The sequence below is a fragment of the Varroa jacobsoni genome, unplaced genomic scaffold (genome assembly GCF_002532875.2).
Source record: "Varroa jacobsoni isolate VJ856 unplaced genomic scaffold, vjacob_1.0 contig01639, whole genome shotgun sequence".
In the NCBI taxonomy this organism is placed as follows: domain Eukaryota; kingdom Metazoa; phylum Arthropoda; class Arachnida; order Mesostigmata; family Varroidae; genus Varroa; species Varroa jacobsoni.
The window spans coordinates 27,043-37,537 of record NW_019214669.1 but is presented as its reverse complement, the minus strand read 5'-3'; the positions used below and the strand labels follow the sequence as shown (position 1 = coordinate 37,537).

At 41.8% G+C, this 10,495-nt stretch overlaps 1 long non-coding RNA gene across 1 annotated transcript; it reads right to left on the bottom strand.

The window, feature by feature from the left end:
- Positions 1-678: 678 nt before the first annotated feature.
- Positions 679-9,704, bottom strand: LOC147751896 (uncharacterized). The gene is made up of 2 exons (XR_015315611.1): positions 2,904-9,704; positions 679-2,576 (listed from the first exon to the last, which is right to left on the bottom strand). It is a non-coding gene; the product is annotated as an uncharacterized LOC147751896 (long non-coding RNA).
- Between the last annotated feature and the right edge of the window lie 791 nt (positions 9,705-10,495).

Sequence of the window (10,495 nt, the reverse complement as noted above, 5' to 3'; positions counted from 1 at the left end):
TATTTATATATACTTAGGCCAAAAAAGGCCTCTAGTAGGTTAAATGTTTTTATCATGTTCATAAAACGCTATGATTCAGCTATATTGTGCAACACGAGTTTCGCCACTTGTATATGCGATTAGTATCAGATTTATATGTTACTTGCCAAGATTACGTGGTGTAGATAGTCTTCTAGCCAGGGAGGCTTGTAGAGACGCCAAAGATTGACTCTGACTAATGCTGTAAAAGTCCTGTTTAATAAGCGAGATCTGATGGATCCCGGCAATTGTAGCATCATCGCGCTACCCAACCAATGCCAACTGATACAGGAACAGTAGCTCTTTAAACTAGTCCAATCAGGCACGATAGTGAAGAGCTCAATCTTTCATTCTTCATGGGCGTGCTGTAACAAAGAGAAAGCCTACCCACGTGCACACATTTCAATGTAAAATACAATTGTTCTGTTCAATAGAAGATGTATTTCATGTACATAGACTATAGACTAGTGGAGTTGGTCAACTGGCATCTATAGCGGTCAGGACGCGAAACTAATACAATGAATATATAACAAAATGTGCGCAATTGGTGTTTAAAGCGGTCGAGTCTTCCTAGAAAGATACCAAATAACGTGTGATTCAAAACGCTGTGTGTACGCTTCCAGTGTCCCCCGTGTATATCTGCACGGAATAAACAAGCACTTTTCATATATAAACGAATAGTTATAAAATGACCACATATAAACTACTCTGTTTATTCACACAGATTGCGTAGTCTGTCTGTCTGTCGTTGGGAACACGAGTAGCAGCGATTCAGTAGACATCCCAAAAGCCAGACAGAATCCGTTCTCGGAAATTCGCTACATGAAGACGGTAAACTCTACTTAGCACAGCTTTTCTGTGTTTCGTTCGAAATCGCTATTGGACATTCGATCAGACGGCTGGTTCCCAGCAGAAAACGAAGTGTGTCTATGCCCGGCTTCAAACCTAGAACGGCCTGTTCCAAATACAAAATACTAGCTAATTCGAACTAACATGTAACAAAGAATACCTTCAAACAACTTACACAGCTGGTGTAAGCCCTCCTCCTGTTGAATAAATAGGTACACGTTAAAAAAAATACAATTAAACAAGAATACAAGGTCTATGAGTTGTCTTGAAGTTTTCTGAATGAATGCAATTTACAATCGAAATGAAACGACACAAAACGAAGCATTGCCACGTTTGGCGAAGTGGTTCATATACTTCAAAAAGCTTATTGGACTTGGCGTTTCAATCAGTTGTACTCGCCGTAACCAGCATCTAACAGACGAACGAAGTTGCGCAGGATCGTTCCTGGGCATCCGTTTCCGTGTATGATCTAACCGACCCACACGACGCGTGTTTTTCTGCATGTGTTTATGTGGTTATCCTATTTAACAGATTTCTGCCCAAGGAAAACGTTGTGCATGACATTTCCCATTTAGGATCCTTGTACATTATCTTTGGGTTTGGGGCCTGTTTAAACTATCGGCTGTAATAACCGAACTTTGTAGTGCGCACATTCACAATTTGAAAGTAATTTAGCAGAACGTCTAGATCAGTGTACTCAGAGCCACTTGGATAGCGAAAAAGGGCATAGGGGCTATATTCGATGCGAAGTTAGTTCTACGCAAAAAAAAATGTGAGAATCATGTGTGAAGGGAGAATCCTATTGGGTTCGGAAAATGATTTAGTGACTATTTAATATCTCGTCAGCTTGATCTTTTTAAGTGAGTGATTTCTGATACGATTAGTTTGAATATCAAGCGCACTGCAAGAAATTCTCCAATTGGGCCTGGTTACAAAAAGTGCGGAAGGACAAGCCCACACAAGTTGTTAAATTACCCTCTCCCTCTTCCTATACTGCACATCATCGATTAAAAAAAATAAAATCCCATGTCTGAATCGCGTGCAAACTGTAGAAAGGCAAAGAGCGCGAAAAACATGCATACACGTATTGTTTAAAAATGAGTGAGTCGTTTGAACATTGGCGCCACTAGATAATCGCTTGTTATTCACGTTTGTTCTAGCAAAAAGAGCAGGACTTCTGCTACACACAAGTGATATTTCATAAAAAAAATCTGATGCAAACCCGGGTCCTAAAACGAGATTGAGTGAGTCTCCACACCGACCATTTTACGATTTTTCCCAGAGTAACGTGCGTGCATTAAGTTTTGTCAAGAACTTTATAAGGAAAACCTTTTAGCGCTTCTAAAGAAGTGAAACTTGCTTAAGGACATTATCACGAGTGAGCAAACGTGGACGCACGACGAAACGCACTCGTTCGATTATCAGTTCAAAAACGAACCTTGACCAAAGGAAGTCCCAGGATCCATCCCCAAAAAACAAGGTGCTCCTCATATTTTTTGTTCGACTGTCGCATAGTCGTTTAATCCGAGCCGACAATGCGTCGGCTCACAATCCATTACCTGTACAGTGGTTTCCGCGAAGAAACGTTGATCTGTGCATTGCCCCGATCCCGTGTTCGCCGGGCCTAATACGTCACGACTTTTTTCCCTTTCAAAAACTATCTGAAGAGGAAGCGTCTCGATAGGAACGAAACTTCTCCAACCTGAAAACTATTTTGGCGATCGAATTCGGAAGGTGTTTTGGGGACGAAAAATAAATAAGTAACACACGTATGTTGCATACAACTTGGACGACCAATTAATTAGTAGCTTCGAGCAAATGACTTATTATACAAGTACATACCATAGATATACATATGGTATGTACTTGAATCTTTTGAAAATCGCCGCTTCGTTGTTGTAAAACTTTTTTTTTTGTTGTACAAGATGCCACCAAACAAAAAAGAGTGCTTCCATGTGATAAACGTCTAGTGGAATCCCTGTATACGCATTCGTTTCTATAAGGGAATTTCCTCTACAGCGGTCAGAATGTCATACCTTCTTGCCTTATACCTATCTAATGCTGGAACTGGTTCCGCGTTCCTTTCGTCATGGCACAGGAAGTGATGAAAGATGTGGTTCGATTTGTCAGCGTGGCTTCCTTTCTCTTTTTGTTGCGCAGGTCACGCGGGCGTTTGAGATGACGTGCTTTGCTCCTTTGCGGCAAGCTTCTATGCGACGCGGGGGAACGAAGCGCGCGTCTTAGCCCCCTAGGCCACCGACCTCTGACTGTCGGTGCTCGAGTATTTGGCGGCCTTTATAACTATTCAGACAGTACCAAAGCACACGAGAAGCCGGGGAAGAGGACGGAACCAAGATATCTTTGTTCCAGTTACGGTAGCTTCGTCGTAATCACTGACCATAAAGCAAATCGCCTTCCGCTTTCGTATTTCGACGGAGGCTACCAACGACGTTGATGCGGTTTCAAGTAAAGGCAATAGCGTTGATCTGCCGTGTACGGGTTTACGCCAGTTTCCAAAGACATACAAAATGGCATGAAGCATTGGCAAACATCATCTGGTATTTAGGGCTTCGGTTAAGCAGCAACAAACTAAAAACGCTCCTTTATATCTCCAATTAACAAAACATATTATTAAAACTTGCTTTTCCAACATAATATGTGTACGCATTTAGTTGGTCTTTATCTACCATGTTATTTGTCCGATACACAATAGAGAAGTGAAGGTTGTTCCTACACTGTTCCTATGAATTTACTGAATATTGATTTTATCAAACTAAGCTTACCAGTATCGTAAACCGGTGACAAAAGGTGTGTAGTTTTGTGGTTTATAGAGGCTTATAATTCATTTTATAGTTATCGGTGGCAGACCTATTAATACGGGAAGGAAACGGAGTACTAGGATTGTTGAGGAAGGGCGAAGGCAGCACGGGTCGATGTCGCGATGACCATAGGCGAGTTATTTCTTAGCAGGATCTTTCATTTTCCGTCACCGCGTCTAGCATCGGCTCTTAACCTATTCGTTTTGCTCACCACGAACTAAGGCCGCTGTTTGGACCCACGCAAATGCGGGATTCAAAGCGTATACAGAAGCGCCTTAGAGCCAGCGTTTGTACGTTAGACTTTTCCGGTCGGCATAAACAGATGGGACGAATGAGTTTTTTGATTCTGAGTGGCAGATAACGTGTGTTAAAACGGTTCGGATGTGTATGCGGAGCTTACCTAACAATAACGCGTTCGACATATGTTTTTTTTAGCTTTCTCAGGTTATTCGTACATATATAAATTCCATATTGTATTACAAACAGATACTGTAATGCAATAATATTGGGTACTCGATCATTGACATTTTGTAATCGAAGACACGGTAACGAGATGGGCAGTGAAGTTGTAAAGCTGCCAGGATCAAAACATTCCTGATGGAGTAGAACGATAAGTTTACTACTGGCCTTTTTTCTGTGCAGCCAATCGAAAACAAAACGATAGCAAAATTGAAGTTGAATTTCGAAAAAATTGAAAAAGCGTATATACAAAAGACTCACACTTGAAGATTCAATAAGCATTTTAGGAGATTACAGATCGTTAAGAAAATTACTGGGTGCCACTAATTAGATCTTGTTTGGTATAAAATGGTACGTTTACATTCAAATCGAAGTTCTCCTTCGAGTATAGTTTAGTAAGTAGAATATCTAATAACTGTCTTTATCTGTCCGAGAGCAAGCTTACAATACGACAACCTCTTTGTTTTTATACAATAACATTGCATTATAAAAAGAGATATAGAGTTGCTAGCAATGGCACCAAGTAGCGCCGTCAAGTGTTTCTCAGGCCGTTGCCTATGTTTATGTTGAATATGATATTTTTTTAATTTTGAATAAAACCGATATTTTCGAATTACATCTAACTAAAATTCGTAAGTTTCGGACAGTTCGTGTCAATATCTCTTTGACTCACAGAATTAACTAATTATTAACCCAATTTTTTTGCCCCAAATCATTGTCACATTATTGTTGTATAGTTCGGAATTTTTGGCCGTCATAATAGTCAAACAAGTGCGCGGCATTTACTATTATTATGATGATGTCACTCTTGTCCAGTATTTGCGATATCAAGTAGATAACCAGCTGACAGCTTACGAATTCGGGGCGTTTCGTACAGAATGATATGGGTCTCCAGGCCTACAGTGTAAGAATCAAAGCAACAACAGCGAGACCATGGCCGGCAAAGGGGAGTCACACACTACAGACAGCGTTCACTGCGTATGGGTATGACTGAAGCTTGCGACGTTCGTGTGTGTGCCCTGTTGTTGTTCCGTGTGATACCGACCGGTAAATGACGAGACTGACGTTTATCACCTTGTTATGCCACGTCTGAGCATTCAAAAATAGACATCGCTAGACGCGGGGACCGCCAACTGTGGCCGGCAGTAGCCGTAACGACAGCTCAACGAGTTTACGATACCTCGCCTGTCTTATTCCTTCCTTGAGTGGACGGCTGTCATGAGGCACTTGTACCGGTGGGGATCATCCTACGAAACAGGACAAAAGTTGCAATGGCGTTGAAAAAATTCGACTTTTTCTTGCGTAGACTCCCTTCATTCGATCGTTTGTCTATCAAAGGTCATTCGCACAATCATATAGAACCACTAGATATGTGTATAGTGCTGGCTAAACAAATATCGCTGAATAAAAGAAATTTACATGACTGTGGGTCTCTTATTGTCGGACATATAGGCGATATATCCAACAACCAGTACAGCTCGGCTTTGTAAACGACTTACGTTGAAATATTTGAATGAAAGTTGTCTCCAAAGGACTGAGCCCCAGCTTAAGTCCTAAAACAAATAGAAATGCGTGTTCGCGCTAGAAATTCTAAAAAGCAGTTGGCGTAAATGGCAGTCCTGCGCAAGTTTGTCATTCTAAATATCCTAGGAGACATTTCTTGGTTAACCGTGCCTTCATTTTCCTAATGATCTGCCATATCTCACATGTAGCTTCTTTCGCACAAAGATGGCACAATACATCAGCGAAGCAAAAGATGTTGTTTTTATTTTACGCTCAGTCCATATAGCGTTTATCAATAATAACAGCTTTTCGCGTCTTTGAGTTACTTCCTCGGACACTTAATGACGTTGAGATGAAGTAGGCGGGTTCAACTCATAAAAAATGGCGTAATAATTCATAAAATCGAGCAACTTCTACTATCGAACTATTTACTATGGCTGTTCATACAGTAATTGCGCTTGGTGATCAATGATTGAATGTTACACTGACAAAGGTTCTCTTCAGTTTCAATCAAAAGGTTTACGTTAATCTGAAACGCCACAAGTCCTAGATAAGGAGCCGCAGGATTTTTTTTTATCGAATTCAGGGTTCACCCATACGTGATCATAACACTTCCTATTTAGTACTGAATTGAGTATAAAAAACACAAAACATAAACGTAGACGCGACTGTATATGTCTCTAGGTAAACGATATTTTAAGCTATTCTCAAAAAGATTTTGCTTGTCTATGCCGCTGATTTTTCTCAATAACAGCTAATAATAGAAAGCCTATCGGCCTTCTCAATGAATGGATACTCTCTCTCTCTCTCTCTCTCTCTCTCTCTCTCTCTCTCACTCTCTCTCCCTCCCTTACGCGTGTTGAGTTTAGACATTAGCGACTCCATATTTGTGTTTACAAATGATGTAATAGATATTCTCAGTACGATATAACAGTGCCGATAGCAAAGCGGCGAAGCTTCATATGGGAAGGCTGTCTACGAGCCAGTCGTCCGTTTTAAAGGATGATTGTATTGGTAACTCAATGAACTCTGAATGCAAACCCCTTGTGGACTCGTAGCACAAACACTATTTAGTTTTGTCGACATTTTTTAGCCACTCTTCCGGTTCTCTAATTTTGTTAGGCATACGCCGTATACAATAACACATTTTCATCGTTTCTACCCCCCGACAACATGGTGCAAAGTTATATATAAATATCGAATGAGGAGATATTTAGTCACAATTAAGGAATCACATTATCTCTACCCGTCATTTCGAGTTCATACCGCGGTAACGAAGTAGAAAAGATCATAAAAGTCGAGCATCCTTAGGTAGGTTTGATGAATCCAAACAAAAATTGGCAAACTTCAGAGACCGTTTTGAGTTGTTTCAAGGGTACGGGTTTGCAAGTGAATCCACGAGGCATTCGAAGACAACCGCACTTCAGGAACTCAGAACATCAAATATCGCGGGTACACAAAGAAAGAAGGATCGGTTCTGTGACTGGCACAAAAAGACAACACTACGGACCGAACGTTCAGAACGAACGCACGGAGAACAAGGAAATGATTAATAAATGGTGTTTGGCTATCGCAAAGACAACAAACCTCATGAATTGAACGGCCAAAATAGCGCTAAAGCCGTGTATAGCATTTCTGAAAGGTAGTGCGTATATCCACCATTCGCAAACGGTCATCCGTTACGGTCAGCCTATTCACTGTTGTACCAATCAACTTCGTATGGCGCTATTTAGATAGCCTGGCCAATTTCACTGAGGGATTTATTTTATGTTGTTCTGAATGATACGACCTATACTAATATTCTTTAGAAATCGCGCGTACTCACGATGGGCTTTTGTGATGGTGCAGTGGTAACGTGTGATGGTTTAGGTTTAATACAAGGGATAAACCTACACGGTGCATTTGTGCTGAAAGCCAGCCGCCCGGATAACATTTAAAAGGGATACCGAGCGCAGGGATGAAAATATTTTCACACCGGCTACACTCTACGAAATATTCTCTTCGAATATTTAGCTGCTTATATTCTTTTAGCATCTGATAGGTACCAACTTCAGTATCAAATGCACTCGTTTGATACCGCTAAAGTAGTTAGCGAGAGGAAAATCAATAGTTTCCTCGTGAGAAGAATGAGGACATGCGCCGTACGCACTGAATAAGGAGGCTCTTGCTTGAGGCATTAACAAGGAGTTGCGTGGTGCAGCTAGAATAAGTTTCGATCCCACCCCGTGAAAACCGCTTGTCGTCCCTAAATTAATTTGTTAAACCCCACGGTTGTTTAGAGCTTTCATTTGTTCTACAGTTCAAACACGACTGGCTCTTTGGCCCCTGTGTCGAAGATACATTTCAGATATTCTGACAAAGAACGCTCTTGCTCAGTTTATATCATCTAATAGCTAAGTCCCAGTCATACAAGTTATACTAATACGTTCGCATTTAGGAATACCTATCTTAAGTTCACGCATTCTACAGTAACTTTGTTGATATGACAAGAGTAGTTTTTTGAACGAAGATAAGCTTCGAACTTCGAAGAGCCCGCGCGCAATAATCTTACTATGCCAAGTGTCTTCATTGAATGGGCTGTCGTAATGTAGATTATTCGACGTAGCATAAATTGTAAGAATACAGCAAAAAAGACTATTCCAATCCTAGCAGTTCCATTAACACCGGGTTTATGTGCTTCACCAATGGCGATCCGCTATGCGTGCCCAACTTCAACAAATGCGATGCGAAATTTTATGTTTAACCAGACAGCAATAGGCTTCGTCCTTCCCTCTGCATCCACGTTGGTTGATCGCACTGGCAGAAGGTACTTTCGGTACCATCTAAAAAATAACGTCTTGAAAAGGTCGCCCGGTCCAACAAGGTGCAGCGCTCCTGTAACTACGACGCAGAGGTAATGGGTCTATTACGTTGTACTGTACCGTTAGTGAGCTGTCCAGGATCGGTCATCGACCCGCCTTTTATGCTGGCTGAAAATACATATGCAGTAATTCGCCATTCTTCGTAGCTAATGAGACCCATCGCACGAGTGAGCGCTAGCTTTAATCGTGTCAATCGCCTTCTCAGAACACTCACCATGGAAAAACGCACGCTGCACCAATAGTTCAAAGGTGGCCGGGTCGATGAGAGGAGTGAAGAGTTGTTTAAAATCTTCTGCTGCTGTAGTGACCTTTATCAGAGATAGCAGTTAATGTCAGCGGCGCAAAGCCGTTGAAGAACGGAACGGATAGGAAGCGTCGACGTCGTCAGAACAAGCTTGGTAGATTAGCTTTTTGAAGCGCTTACAGAGTAATTCACAAAAATCGAAATCCGTAGAAGAGATTCAGCGACGTGGCTTGGTAAGCGGACGGCCGCGGCTGCGTTTAGTCGACATTGCGGCATAAAAAGTGTGAAGGGGGCTAGAGACAACTCACAAGACTGCGAGGCCGATTACGTTTAATAAGCATGCTAGATGGTAATACTCAGCAATTGATGATGGGTGCTAGATGCCCATTACGTACAAGGACCTTCCGGTAGCTCGGTTGTTTCGCAGTATGTCACTAATACGCCGCTTGTGCCACAGTGATACATCCACTCGCTTGCTACAATAAGCCGTCCAATAACAAAAGTACGTACACAGATAGACCTAAACGCAGCCATCAGCTCAAAGCATGGAAAAAACTATTCCCTCCGTGGAGCCAATCTAGACTTGGCAGTTATGAACGAACCTGAACTAGACTTACCAGTGTAGATTACCTAAAGTCAGGCAGCAAAGCCCTTTTAGAGCTTGGGACTGTCGCTGACAAAGCCGTATTGGCCAGAAAAGATCGCCCTGTAGTTCACGCTAAACGTTCAGCAAAAGCTTTACTTAGTCCGGGCTGATATTCGTCCTTCACAGGAGATGTAAGGAGATGTTAAGGCCGGCTTAGAGACGCATCGATGCATCGCTACTTTTATTGTCCATTTGCTTTGGTGGCGGCTATCTATGATGTGGCACGTAGTAGTTCTTGTCATGGTAAAACACTGTATTGCGTAGCATCACAATTGGCCAACTCGTCCGTGACACGGCCGTTGAGGCAGTTGCTGGTTACTACTCTGCTGTCCCGATTCCATTATAACGGTTGCTATAGCCAGCAGTAAAACTATCTAGCTGTCGTTAGTATAAGGGTGCCGAAGACGTCACAGGTTAGTCTTTATAGGCTCGGAAGATACGATAACGACGACTAAAGCAAGAGGCCTCCGTGCAGAGCCGATAAGTTGTCACAAAAATACAAAATGTTGTTTAGAAAACGACCCAAGGCTATTCAGTCATTATTTTATCTCTGAGTTGCGCTAAAACGTGCGCGAAAGGCCACGTCTACATAAATGCACACGCTAATAACCGAGACGTATGTCGCCGCGTTAAAGGGCAGATTGCAGTTTCAAATGATAGTGTGGGTATCACGTTTGTTCTTCCAAAATAGTATAAAACAATTTTGGTATCATGGTACTAAATTGAGGGATTTCACTAATTCATCCGGAGGTCATAAGTGTATCTACATTCGTTAAAAGTGGGGGTAGTTACGTTACGCTATTTCATACTAGCCTCTGTAAACAAAACTTGTTCCGATTTTTTTTTCTTTTCATCAGTTGCCCTAGCGGCAATGAGTAATTGCATATGCGCACCTGTTAGTTACTAGAAAAATAAATAGCTGTAAACGTCAACAGAACCTTTCACATTAACAAATTGAAACTGGTCTTCGTCAACGGATTTCCTACGATTTAACGCAGATATCTTGTGCCTACTCCTCCTCGGCTGGCAACAGGAGTGTTTTGTAGGACACCTTGGAACAGCAAGCTATTGAAGCCAACGATGTATATCATATTGA